The following is a 14,504-nucleotide window of genomic DNA, read 5'->3' on the forward strand; positions in this document are numbered from 1 at the left end:
TCTCCGGTCCCCTGTGGAGACCACCTCTCCCCGACCCAACTCACGGAGGTCGCCCAGTTGCAGACCGAGTTTTCGGATATGTTCTCGCCCCTGCCCGGTCGCACTAACCTCATAGAGCACCACATACAGATGCCCCCAGGGGTGGTAGTGCGTAGCCGCCCTTACAGGCTACCCGAACACAAAAAAAAGGTGGTTCGGGAAGAACTTCAGACCATGCTCGAAATGGGCATCGTCGAGGAGTCCCACAGTGACTGGAGCAGCCCAGTGGTCTTGGTACCCAAGGCCGACGGGTCGGTCCGGTTCTGTGTGGACTATAGAAAAGTCAACGCGGTGTCTAAATTCGACGCGTACCCAATGCCTCGTATTGATGAGTTGCTCGATCGACTAGGCACGGCTCGCTTTTATTCGACACTGAATTTGATGAAGGGATATTGGCAGATCCCCTTGACTCCACTATCCCGAGAAAAAACGGCCTTTTCCACACTGTTTGGTTTACACCAATTCGTCACACTTCCGTTTGGGCTGTTTTGGGCACCCGCGACGTTTCAGCAGCTGATGGATAGGGTCCTCTGCCCCCATGCCACCTATGCGGCCGCGTATCTAGATGATATAATCATCTATAGTAATGACTGGCCGAGGCACCTTGAACATCTGAGAGCCATCCTTAGGTCGCTGAGGCGAGCGGGGCTCACAGCCAACCCAAAGAAGTGTGCGATTGGGTGGGTGGAAGTACGGTATCTGGGCTTCCACTTGGGCAACGGGCAGGTGCGTCCCCAAATTAATAAGACGGTAGCGATTGCGGCCTGCCTGAGGCCCAAGACCAAAAAGGGGGTGAGACAGTTCCTGGGGCTGGCTGGCTATTACCGTAGGTTTATCCCTAATTATTCGGACATCACCAGCCCACTGACTGATCTCACTAAAAAGGGGGCACCAGATCCGGTCCAGTGGACGGAGCAATGCCAGAGGGCTTTTTCAGAGGTAAAGGCTGCACTGTGTGGGGGACCACTTTTACACTCCTCTAACTTTTCTCTCCCTTTTGTGTTACAGACCGATGCATCGGACAGAGGGCTGGGGGCGGTTTTGTCCCAGGAGGTGGAGGGGGAGGACCGCCCCATCCTCTACATCAGTAGGAAGCTGTCAGTGCATGAGGGGCACTACAGCACCATTGAAAAGGAGTGTCTGGCGATCAAGTGGGCGATCCTCGCCCTCCGTTATTACCTGCTGGGGTGCCCTTTCACCCTCTGTTCGGACCACGCGCCCCTCCAGTGGCTCCACCGCATGAAAGATGCCAACGTGTGGATCACCCGTTGGTATCTGGCACTCCAACCCTTTAATTTCAAGGTGGTCCACAGGCTGGGGGCGCAGATGGTCGTGGCGGACTTCCTCTCCTGTCAAGGGGGGGGGGGGGGGAGTCGGCTGCGGGCCGGACAGCTGCCCGGCCTGAGTCGGGCGGTGGGGGTATGTGGCAGCGGGGGCGTGGTCAAATGCCGGTCTGTGACAGGAGGGCGGAGTCAGGGAAGGTGAGTGGCAGAATCACTACACCTGAGAGCAATTAACCTGTGTTTGTGTGTCTTCCCAGTGACCGCGCCCTATTTAGGGAGGGAGAGCGAGAGCAGAGGAGATCTCTCCCGAACCAGACACCTGATGTGTGTGTGCGCGTGTGTCTGTGTCAAACATATTGTGTTCACTGAAAAGTGTAGCAATAAAACTATTTGTTGAACCTGATCTCTGTCCTGCCGTCCTCTGTGCTCCACCCCTCCGTAAGAACTGCTACATGGTTATTGGACAAATACTGTGAAAATGCCCGCCCATGGACTCCGAGCCTCACAGTGGGAGGGACATGGCAGTTTCCGCGAGGAGACTGGTGATTGGTGAAAGCGGCCGGATATTTTCTTTGATTAACAGCTCGTTTCAAATATAGACAGGCAGCAGTGAATCTCAGTTCAGTCCCATGCGGATTCGCAGGTGGTGTGGTGTATTGTAAGAGATCAGCTTACATTTTGATTTCATTCATTACATACGGTTTCTACCAGCTTTTTTACAGTACATAAGTATGCAATGTAAGAGGATGCCAAACAAACAGCGCACAACATCAAAGTGTCATCAAATTATCTACTGTCTCATAAATGGAATCACACAAAATAATATAAATGGTCATCACTAAACCATCTCCTCCCTCAAGTTAAATGTTTGTTTATAAGCACATGTTCTAAGTTTTTGTAGTTCTAATAAAATTGTAGCAGCCAAATATCCAGATGACTACATAATTTATCAATGTTAATATCACATTAAGATTAAAGGTCCCATGGCATGGTGGTTTGTTGATGCTTTAAACGGGCTTGTGGAGGCTTCCGGATGTTATATCCGCAGCCTTTCTCGAAATGAACCCTCGGCACGTAAATATAGCCTCCTGGGAGAAAGCCCCATTTCAGCGCTTTTCCCAGTGCGTCGTTTTGCTAATGAGAAGCAGGAGGCAGGGAAGGGTAGAGGGTGGGGGCGGGCCATGGGGGGGAGGGGCTTGACCAAGCTGCACACACACATACTCGCTGCTATCAGCGCCTGTAGCCACGCTGCTAAGACAAAACCCCGTTCTCAGACTCCTTTCATAAACTCAACATGACACAGAGAACAGAGAGTGAGAGTGTTCAGAGTGGTAGTTTACGAACGTATAATACCCTAGGCTTGAACACGCACTCCATAACCAAAGAGGATAGAAGCAGCAACTACAGCAACATATCGCTTATCCAACAGAAGACATGCATTGCGGAGCAATAGTCAAACATAAGCTCATAAGTTACAGTCAATTTCCAGACTAAACTCAGTTTAACAGAGCATGCTGCATGCTCTTTAGTTTTGTAGCGCAGATTACCTGGCTAACTGCAGGAAGCGGTTAGCTGCACAGCTAATGTAGCCATTGCTAGGCTAACGCACCGATTTTAAAACACGGCAAAACCACTTAACAGTTATACACTTACTTGTTCGGTGTTTGTTGCTGATGCGGCAGGGATGCTTGGTATGGACCCAGGCTTCAGTGATAGTTGATGTGCAAAACCTGCCCTGTACTGTCCCAAGTTGTGGAAACATTCCTCAGGAAAATGCTTCCGACAAACATACACTGTCTTAGGTAGACTTGACGGCGTATTATTGAAGTAAATAAAATTAAGCCACTGCGTCTTCAGGGGCTCTCCCGTCGGCAGTAAAAACAGACTCTTTTCTGTGTTGTCACATCCATGTACAGCGCAATTTCCATGTTTCGCTCGCTTAGGTGATGCCATGTTGTTGTGTCCTCTATGGTCTCCTCACTACAACTGGGCGGGGCAATCCATACAGTGGGTGGGAATCCAGAGGGGGGGCGTGGGGATCATCTCCCTTGCTGACATAGTAAAGGGAAGAGCTTATCAACACGCCGTTTTGACGCGCCATTCTCAAATGTTGGGCATAGTTTGGTTTACACATTATGAAATTTCTAGCCACTGGGGTGATTTAAGAAGGTCAGAGGAACTCATTTTAACGTTAAAAAAACTCAGAAAGTGAAAATTTCATGCCATGGGACCTTTAAGATTAATGTCAATATCACTGATATTGCTCAACAGCTGCAAAACAAAACCTTTGAAAAAAAAAATAATGTTTCAACATTTGGGGCATAAAAGGACCATAACACTGCCCCTCACTGCCACCAGTCATTGCCAAATTGCTTCACTTCTCATTTAAATCAAGTTAAATGTCATGAGGATGCATAACAGTTAATGTCACATTCCAAATATTTTTGCCATGTCTTTTTTTCTTGTCTTTTACATCATGTTCACACAGGAATTTGTGATTCAGACAGGTTTACATTTCTCCCAGTAAATTATCCATATCTGTCTTTCTCATGATATTTATACATGCTATATCTATCTATCTATCTATCTATCTATCTATCTATCTATCTATCTATCTATCTATCTATCTATCTATCTATCTATCTATCTATCTATCTAAAAGAAAAAAAGAAAGAACACATCAATTTTGCCCATACTCTTGCCTCTGATCTGGCTGATTGTTGGCAGGGTCACAAACTGTGAAATAACAGGTTCTTTTGGCCCATTAGCCTACTGTCCAATATACATGATGGTGGTGTTGGGGGGGGGTATATTTTAACATTTTATATTTTAAAATTGTGGCATGTTGTTTAAAAATTGATCATTATTGAAAGCAGCTCTTTGTCAGGAACCTCAGCAGTAACAGCAGAGTGTTTTGGAATAGGCACAAGCACTGACCTTAGGGAGCCAAACATAGAGCTGGGTGCCACACATTTCATTCAATGACACTTTCCCTATATTTTACTTATTTTACTGAGAAATGTTTTATTGACAATTTTGATAACCCTTCACTTTTAATCCAGGTCTGTAGTGTGAAATGTTCTCGGCTGTGTTTTTGTTTAAAAATGTTTTCCAAATTGTAGCTGTGTTTAATTCATATCCAGAAAAATATATATTCCAATATAATATACTCAGCATAAACATTTTAAATAGATTCTATATTTTTGGTCTATCACTTGCTGTTAGCCAATTCACTTTCTCGTACCAGGAGAGCTGAAAGGAACGAGTATTATTCCCTACCTTTTTCACCAAGTCAATTTGAGGCTTTGGTCTACCCTGCTCTTTAATTTTAATTTTTTCCTCGAAAGGAAGACTGGCAAATGGCTTTGCCAAAATTAAATCAGCAATGCTTGGCATCCGTGTGCAGCTTTCTTGCTAGCTGACTAGCCCCCTCAAGTTCAAGTTCAGTCACTCAAATAAACGAAATTTCTGGAACTAAGATAGCAACCTTGACAACACTATATTTACATTTTATTTACAATGAAAATATATACAAACTACAGTATAATCTATATAATGATAATAAAGTGGATATAAATTGTGTTGCTTATGGGTAGAACTGAATAATAAAGCAATTTCAACAATGAATGCAGCCTAAACCAAACCCAGTCCCTAACCAAAATGAAATTTATATTATATATAGAATTATATATCGAAGCTCATTCATATATTTCTAAATTTTTGCTGTTCCCCCCAGATTCCAGCACACCTGTAGCAATTATTCATGTTTCTTTCCTTTATTTACTGTCAGGTATGCTTGTGTTGTTTTGTTGAAGGTTTTAAAATTGATTTGAAGCAGTATTTTATCCCAAAGAGGTTAAAGCACATCTTCATCTGCTCATAATATTTATCAGTAATACAGTAGGAAAGGCATAACACAAATTTGCATTAACATTTCAGCACCATTACAGAAAATGTGTTTTCATAATTAGTGAATTACTGTAATTCCAAAAGTTATATTAATATTTATAAGTTGAAAGTTCCTCGTATTCAGAGTCTGGTTAATTTTAAGGTTAATTTAAGTCAGTGTTCTGGTTCTCACCAGTGTTTACACAATAAAAATTGCCAGATTTTTCCTTAGAAGAAGTGTCTGTCATATTTAAACAAGCAAATATTACTTTCTCTTTGATACAATGCCAAAAGATAAAGGTGATATCTCATCTCATCTCATCTCATCTCATTATCTCTAGCCGCTTTATCCTGTTCTACAGGTGATATACTCCAACAAATAAAATTGACATTTTGTAGTCATTCACAGGAGCGTAGCTAGGATTTTTCAAAGGGGGGGGGGGGGGGGGGGGTCACACACCGACTGGCAGCCTGAGTACATACTGTACCTGCAGGTTTGGAAATGAAAAAATACATTGAATGCATTTGAGAAAATAACGTGGTCTTTGCATCATTCTTTCATTTCATGTTGCGAGCTGTTGAGATGTCGGACAATGATTAGGTCAAATCAGCTTTATCCGGTAGTGTATGGATAGCAGCTCAACATCTTACCCTAGTCAACCGATGCAGATCTCTCTTTTCTTGTTGTCTTACTGCTCATCGGCCAAAATGTTTCTAAGTAAAAGGTGTCGTGGATGACGAATGGCAAAGATGTCAACGATCTTGTCAATGTCGATCACCCTGCCATAGTGTATTCTTCCACGTTTTCTTGATGTTGTGTTCTAGAAACAGCACACTAAAACTTAGCTTCGAAGCCAAAAAATGCAACTTTGATGGGAAAAAAAATTAAAAATTGCTTACCTCTCTTCACGTCGAAAGAAGGAGGAAAGTTTCGCTTATTTTGACATGGCGAATTTTTAACACAAGAGGAAATACTCATAATTCACAACTAAAAAAGACTGTAGCTACACTGGCAGCTTGACCATGCTTTCTAGTGCGATCGTGTTGTGCTTGCGCAGAATTGGGTTTTCACGCCCAAACCACAGGAAGTCCATACAAGGTTATAGAAACCCTAATGAAGCTGAGGTGACAATCTAGTTTTAAAAAAAAGTTAGAAAAATTACAGTGGCTGCTTTTCTAATATTCTTATGCAGCTATTGAAAAAAATGTATGGTCCGACAAATGGGGGGTCACGGGCACCCCAGGACCCCCAACTACACCCCTGATTCATAATTTAACTTTTTTTAAAAAGTCAGTCAGTTAAAAAAGTAAGAACAACCTGGAAAAAGTAAGTTCACCCTTACATTTATCAGACTTTCAGGTCCATAAAATTAAAATCAGGTGTTCCAGATTAGTTGCCACTGATGAGAACCTCCTACAAGTGGAGGTGCAGGTGGAACCCATCTGATTTAAATATGACAACTAAAGTCTGGTGTTCTCTTTGCTATTGAAGTGTGTGGTGTCATCATGCTAAGATCTAAAGAACTCTCTAAGGACCTTAGGAAAAAGGCCCTTAGACACATATAAAGTCTGGTTATGAGTTATCTTCAAAAACTTATAATCAGATCAGCAGTTCTTGGGAAAGGGGGATGGTTAACTGCTTGCTCAAATAGCACTTTTTTCACCCAACAGGGCAGTATGTTGTGGTATGGTTACTAAACCAAATCCAGAAATATCTGGACCTTGATCACATACTATTATTCAATACTTATGAAAGTAGAAGATTCTGTTCTTGGTAGGGCTGCAGTTCAGAACATTCATTCATCTTCAATAGCCACTTAAATATGCAGTATGGTGAGATGGTGATCTTTATTATATATGAATGAATGGGAGCAGCCATGGCCTGAAGGAATCAGACACAGTCTCAGCGTTTAAGTCTAGGCTGAAAACATATCTGTTTAGTCAAGCCTTTTGTTAATGGTGTTTATGAGGTAAAGGTGTAGATCTGGAGGGTCCTCAGACATAGAGTGTTTTGGTAAACTGGGATGTATGGATGCTGTCAGTCCCCACTCGCTTGCTCACTCGAGTTTGTTGATGGTATAGTGGTTGGCTGCTTTATGCCCTGGGGCTCCCTCATGCCTGTGTTACCTTCTGGCTCTCCCCTTTTAGTTATGCTGTCATAGTTCGTTGCCGGAGTCCCTGCTTGTACTCAGTGCAATATGTATACTGTTCCTACTTATTCAGGTGACATTGGGCATACCTAACAACCTGTGTTTTTTCTCCCTCTCTCTCTCCCCCCTCCCTCCAAATCTGTCCCTCTGAGTTACATGTTGGCTCTGGGATCGAGATGCTGACCTCTTCTGCTCCTCGGACCTGCCTGATCCATCCTGGTGCCCTGTTTCTGGTTGGAGTCTCATCGCATCGCTCCTGTGGAGGACGGCCCCATATGGACAGTTGAAAGTCACACTTGGAGGATGCTCTGGACTCTTACAGTAATGCTTTTATGGCTGAGGACTATAGTTGACTTGCTAACTTTAGGACTGCAGTTGTCATGAACAGTTTTGCACTCAAGTTTCCATCAATGAAGAGTTTATAACATCAACAAAACTGACTTCTTGTTAAAACTGTTAATATTATAGTCATGCTGTCTGTTGTTGCCCAAATGAGGATGGGTTCCTTTTTGAGTCTGGTTCCTCTCGAGGTTTCTTCCTCATGTCGTCTGAGGGAGTTTTTCCTTGCCACCGTTGCCACAGACTTGCTCATTGGGGATAGATTAGGGATAAAATTAGCTCATGTTTTAAGTCGTTCAAATTGTGTAAAGCTACTTTGCAACAATGTTTATTGTTAAAAGTGCTATACAAATAAACTTGACTTGACTTGACTTGACTTGAAGGTTAGAGAACCAGCCTTGGGCCCAAAGGGTCACCAACTCGATTGTTAGGCTTGGTAGGAAAAATGTGAGGGGAGTTGAGTAAATGAAGAGCACTTTCCCCTCCCTCTGTATCATAGCTGAAGCGCCCTTGAGCAAGGCACCTAACCCCCAACTGCTCCATGGGTGCTGTAGCATAACTGCCCATACCTAGGTATGTTTGTGTGTTCATTGCTTAATTGTGTGTGTGTGCATGTGTTCACTGCTTCAGCTGGAATAAATGCAGAGGAGGAATTTCACTGTGCCTGAGGGTACATGTGACAAATAAAGGCGGCTTCTTCTGAAGGAACAAATTGTTCTACAGATATCTTGTTTCAAATTCATTTGAGGCATTTCTCACACAGCATGTCCGACCTCATACCACCATCTGGCAAATGTGTTTAATAATCCAATGATAAAACAGTTCAATAACATACAATTACTGCTATATTTAACGACTAAAAGATCAGTGAATGATGACTTGTGTATGTCTGCTGGAGTCTAGCCAGAATTAAGATATGTTTTCATGAACAAAAGGGAAGTTTCACTTTAAAAAGTTCACCCATCAACATTTTTGTCTCCTGTTGTCTCCTGTAGGCAAGGCAAGGCAAGTTTATTTATATAGCACATTTCATACACAATGGCAGTTCAATGTACTTTACAGAAGTAAAAACAAAAACAGTAAACAATAGAGAAATAAAATTACATAAAATAATTTTATCTTTATTCTAAAAGAATTAATTAAAAGAATTAAAAGAATTAAAAGAAAATAATAAGAATTAAACAATAGTAGAAATAAAAAATTAAAATGCCAAAAAGAAAAAGAAAAAGGAGAAAAAGAAAGAAAGAAAGAAAAAAAACTAGCAGAATAAAATAGAATAAAGTTAAAGTAAATTTAAAACATGCAGAGAAAGTAAAGATTATAAAAAATGTAAAAATATTAATTATTTAACAGAAAGCATCTGAAAACAGCTTGGTCTTTAACCTAGATTTGAAGCTGCCAACAGCAGGAGCATTTTTAATGTCCTCTGGCAGTTGGTTCCATAGCTGTACTGCATAGTAGCTAAAAGCTGCTTCACCACACTTTGTTTTAACAACTGGTTTTAATAGTAAATTTTTCTGCTGCGATCTGGTAGATCTGATTGGGTTACGCCGCTGCAACATATCAGAGAGGTAATTGGGCCCTGTACCATTTAGAGATTTGTATACCAGCAGCAATACTTTAAAGTCAATTCTGTAGCTTACTGGAAGCCAGTGAAGGGACCTTAGAATTGGAGTAATGTGCTCTGTTCTTTTTGTTCATGTGAGAACTCTCGCCGCTGCATTTTGAACCAGCTGAAGTCGTTTGATGGTCTTTTTTGGCAAGCCTGTGAAAAGGCCATTGCAGTAATCAACCCTACTAGAGATGAAGGCATGTATTAGTTTTTCCAGATCATGTTTTGACATAAGTCCTCTTAGTTTGGAAATGTTTTTAGGTGATAAAATGCCGTTTTAGTGATTGCTTTCATGTGACTGTCAAAGTTTAGCTCGCTGTCAATGAAAACACCAAGATTTTTAACCATTTCTTTAGTTTTAATCCCTTTTGTGTCAAGAATTGTGGTAATCCTGAGTCTTTCATCTTTTTTTCCAAATAGAATTACTTCTGTTTTATCTGTGTTCAGCTGAAGAAAATTTTGTGACATCCAGCTATTGATTTGATCAATACACTGGTAGAGACATTCAAGGGGGGCATAATCATTTGGTGATAGAGCAAAATAAATTTGGGTATCATCTGCATAGCAGTGATACAAAATTGAATTTTTATTGATAATTTGCCCAAGTGGGAGCATATAAAGGTTGAAAAGTAATGGTCCAAGAATCGACCCCTGGGGGACACCACAGGTCAAGGGCATTGACGTTGAGGAACAATTTCCCAGGGTAACAAAGAAGCTTCTATCTTTTAAGTATGATTTTAATCAATTGATAACTTTACCAGTCAATCCAACCCAGTGTTCAAGTCGATATAGCAGTATGTTGTGATCAACAGTATCAAAAGCTGCACTGAGGTCCAGTAATACCAGGACCGATGTTTTGCCTGCATCAGTATTAAGACGTATGTCATTTATAACTTTAATCAGCGCTGTTTCAGTGCTATGATTGGCACGAAATCCTGACTGAAAATTATCAAAACGGCTGTTTGATATCAAGAAGGCAGTTAATTGATTGAAGACAATTTTTTCCAGGATTTTCCCGATGAATGGTAGATTTGATATTGGCCTGTAATTATTTAACACTGAAGGATCCAGATTATTTTTTTTAAGAAGGGGCTTTACAACAGCTTTTTTTAGGGACACAGGAACAACACCAGTCTCCAAGGATGTATTTATAATTTGAAGCACATCTGTAATTATAAGATGAAGAACAGACTTAAAAAAGTTGGTGGGCAGAATGTCCAGTTCAGATGTTGAGGAACTGAGATTTTGTACAGTTTTTTCAAGAGTCTCATAATCAATTAAACAAAATTCTGACATTGTGTTAAAGTTATCTATCTGTGTCATTGGTGATTGCAGTTTTTCAATTTTTTGCAACTGAGATATATTATGAGAAATATTCTGCCGTATTTTATCAATTTTACCTTTGAAGAAGGATGCAAACTCATTGCATTTATTAACTGAGAGAAGTTCAGGTGCTAATTGTGGTGGGGGATTAGTTAGCTTCTCTACTGTTGAAAATAGCACACGGGCATTGTTCATATTCCTGCTGATGATATTGGAGAAGAAAGACTGTCTTGCTTTACGAATTTCATAATTATAATTACAAAGCATCTCTTTATGGATTTGATAATGGATGTGAAGTTTAGATTTGTGCCATTTTCTTTCAGTCTTTCTACATTCTCTCTTTAGCAGTTTAACAGCCGGGTACTGCTTCCATGGTGCTTTCTACTTATCATTGACTCTTTTTATTTTGAATGGAGCAATATCATCCATAATTTGGGTCATATTTAAATAAAAAAATTCCAGTAAATCATCTACAGAGTCTGACATTTTGGTTGAGTTCTGAGAGAGAGCTTGCTTAAAAAGAGCACATGTGTTGTCGTTTATGACTCTCCTGCCTATAGTCGTTGAGCTATTCTGAATGTGAGGAGACATAGAAACTTCAAAGAAAACACAGAAATGATCAGATAAGGCCAGGTCAACAACACTATAAGAAACAGTAAGACCCTTTGTGATGACGAGGTCAAGAGTATGACCATGAAAGTGGGTCGGTCCCTGTACATGTTGTACTGGGTTAAAGTTATCAATAATTGCAAATAGTTCTTTGGCATAAATGTTATCAGTATTATCTACATGCAAGTTAAAATCCCCAGATATAATAAGACAATCAAACTCTAAGCAAATGACTGATAACAATTCACCAAACTCTTCAAGAAAGACTTTGGCTGAATGTCTCGGAGGCCTGTAAATAGTTAATAATAATATGTTAGGAGAACATGTAACAAGTGCACATAAGTGTTCAAAGGACATAAAATCACCAAGTGAGGATTGTTTACATTGAAAAGAGACTTTGAATATATTTGCGATCCCTCCACCTTTCCCTTGTCGGGTAACATTCAAAAAATTAAAATTTGGGGGAGCTGCTTCGATAAGGGTGGTAGAAATTTTTCAATGACTATAGGCTGTGTTGAGCATGTAGTTGTGGCTAGAATTAACGTATCGTTCAAACTCATTTTCAGAAGTAAATATTGTACACCTGTCATGAAGTAATTGATTTTGATTAACCCCAAATAAAGATCAGCCGATTGTGTAGGATTTTTTTATATATATTTTCCTGGTTTCATCAGACTGCTAAAGACATGGTCTGCAACATTGAAGGAGCTACAGAAATATTTGCCAATTACTGGGAACTTCCTGTATGTCACAACAATCTCTCATTCTTCACATATCTTCACTTTTTTTTTTTAGCATTACACAACTTTCCCAGTCTTTTGTTGCCTTTTATCTAAGTTTTTTGAAACATACTGCTGGTATGTTTCAACAGCATATCAGTTTCCACATTTGATATGCTGTCTTTGTATGATTTTCAATGAAATGTTTATAAACAGGCTTGTACATAATGACCTTTAGTATAATATCCTTACCAAAAAAAAATCACACAAATTTCGAAATTCACAATTTTTTTTACATTCCACATTTTTTCAATGAAGTTTGTTTTATTTCCATATATTTCCACATTATTTCAACAAACGATTCATTTTCACATGCTTTTTTACAAATAATTTAATTTCATGTGATTTTTTTCCATGATTAATTTTAATTTGAAGTGATCTGTTGGCATGATTCATTTATTTCCACATGTAATTTTCCCCCACATGAGTCATTTAATTTGTAAATTAATTTTTCACGTGCAGAACATTTTGTAATCATATATTCACGTGATAGTATGTATTTAATTGAATTCAGGGCATAACATCACTTACACATTTTTCACACATTACTGCACATTAAAAAACCCACATGGTCACATGTAAAATGTATCAGATTTTGTATCTGTTAAGGGTATTCAGGATTTCTCATTACAGTAAATGAGTTTGCAGTGCACAACACAATGTGAGTTTTATTGTTTTTCACAATTAAGTATAGAACATCTCTTTCGATTAACAAAATAAATCATGGAAATGTGGTTAGGTTCTCAAAGAAATTGAAAAAATTTTTTTTTATATATATATATATATATATATATATATATATATATATATATATATACATACATTTTTTATATATATATATATATATATATATATATATATATATATAAATAAATTTTTTTAATATATATATAAATTTTATATATATATATATATATATATATATATATATATATATATATAAATTTTTTTTAATATATATATATAATTTTTTTTTAATATATATATATAAATTTTTTTTTTAATATATATAAGATGTGATATCCGATTTGACCTACCTTCCCAACCCCTTCTGTTCCTTGCTTACATGCTTCAGAAAGAAAAATAAAGCATTCAAAAAAGAAATGCATCAGTGATGGAAAACATACTCCTGCCCCATCTTCCATCAGATGTCAGAAAACAAAAGAAAAATGTTCAGAATGTCAAGTCGTTTATTTGTATTGCGCTTTTAACAATAGACAATGTTGCAAAGCAGCTTTACAGAATTTGAATGACTTAAAACATGAGCTAATTTTATCCTTAATCTATCCCCAATGAGCAAGCCTGTGGTGACGGTGGCAAGGAAAAACTCCCTCAGACGACATGAGGAAGAAACCTCGAGAGGAACCAGACTCACAAGGGAACCCATCCTCATTTGGGCAACAACAGACAACATGGCTATAACATCAACAGTTTTAACAGGAAGTCAGTTTCGTTGATGTTATAACTCTTCATTGATGGAAACTTGAGTGCAAAACTGTTCATGACAACTGCAGTCCTAAAGTTAGCAAGTCAACTGTAGTCCTCAACTATAAAAGCATTACTGTAAGTGTCCAGAGCATCTTCCAAGTGTGACTTTCAACTGTCCATATGGGGCCGTCCTCCACAGGAGCGATATGATGAGACTCCAACTAGACGTAGTGCATCAGGATGGATCAGGCAGGTCCGAGGAGCAGAAGAGGTCAGCATCTCGATCTCAGGATTGACATGCAACTCAGAGGGACAGATTGGGGGGGGGGGGGGGGGAGACAGAAAACACAGGTTATTAGGTATTGCCCAATGTCACTTGAATAAAGTAGGAACAGTATACATATTGCACTGAGTACAAGCAGGGACTCCAGCAAAACTAAGTATGACAGCATAAGGTAACACAGGCATGAGGGAGCCCCAGGACATAAAGCAGCCAGCCACTACACTGCCAATAAACTCGAGTGAGCAAGTGAGTGGGGGACTGACAGCATCCATACATCCCAGTTTACCAAAACACTATGTCTGAGGACCCTCTTGATCTACTCCTTTACCTCATAAACACCATTAACAAAAGGCTTGACTAAACAGATATGTTTTCAGCCTAGACTTGAACGCTGAGACTGTGATTCCTGAACACTACTTGGAAGGCTGTTCCATAACCGTGGTTATGGAGGTATCTATACCATTACCTGCTTTCCCCTCCCCGGACCACAGTGCCTCCCCATCTCCCCATGGCCCCACTGCTACCTTATCCCCTGGACTATCTCAGCTGACCGCTTCCCGGGCTGCAGGCAGCCAGACTACAGCTGGCCAAGTGTGTCAGTGCAGCCGGTAGCTGCTCAACATTAAGAATCATGTTTTGTTTTGTTTTTTTGTTTCAAAATAGAAATGGGAAAATGAAGAAATGCATTTTAATTTAATTTTTGTTCTTCTTAGCAAAGACTACAAAACGAAATTAATTCCTTTTATCATAAAAATCATTTTTTAAAATGTC

This window comes from Neoarius graeffei, chromosome 3 (genome assembly GCF_027579695.1).
Source record: "Neoarius graeffei isolate fNeoGra1 chromosome 3, fNeoGra1.pri, whole genome shotgun sequence".
In the NCBI taxonomy this organism is placed as follows: Eukaryota; Metazoa; Chordata; class Actinopteri; order Siluriformes; family Ariidae; genus Neoarius; species Neoarius graeffei.